The following is a 547-nucleotide window of genomic DNA, read 5'->3' as shown; positions in this document are numbered from 1 at the left end:
ATTTGAGCATAGACTTAGTGGTATTAATTGATTCATTAATTTGTTTATCTACATCTGAGCTGTTTGACATCTGAGTTCCTATCTAAATTAATATATTTACTCGCAGTTGCCATCGAAACTTCCAACCTGTGAGTACGAGTATACAGACATATGCGAGGGCGCTATAACCAACAACCATGGACACGGATACTGAAAAGTTCCGTGATCTGGAATACAACGTTGCTAGAATAAACTTGAATTGATATTATGATTAGATCAGACTTACCTTAATCACAATTATGTAATTTATGGCAGTCGAGTATACAATATTTACGAGTCACGTACGTACGTTCGATGGCATCAGAGTCGAAACTATACAAGTCGTCACGTAACCGATTGGTCGAATCTCTCTCTGCAGTCTTTCCTAAATTAACTTGCCAGCTTGCTTGCGATTGCCGATAGTTCCCAGAATTATATTAAAATTATCAGATCGCGGAACAAACAAAGTAACTGCAACTGCGTGATAATGTCGCGGAGAACATCAGGAAACAAGCCACAAACAACAATG

The sequence above is a fragment of the Saccoglossus kowalevskii genome, chromosome 5, assembly GCF_978046115.1.
Source record: "Saccoglossus kowalevskii chromosome 5, keSacKowa6.1, whole genome shotgun sequence".
Classification (NCBI taxonomy): domain Eukaryota; kingdom Metazoa; phylum Hemichordata; class Enteropneusta; family Harrimaniidae; genus Saccoglossus; species Saccoglossus kowalevskii.
This window is presented reverse-complemented; position numbering follows the sequence as displayed.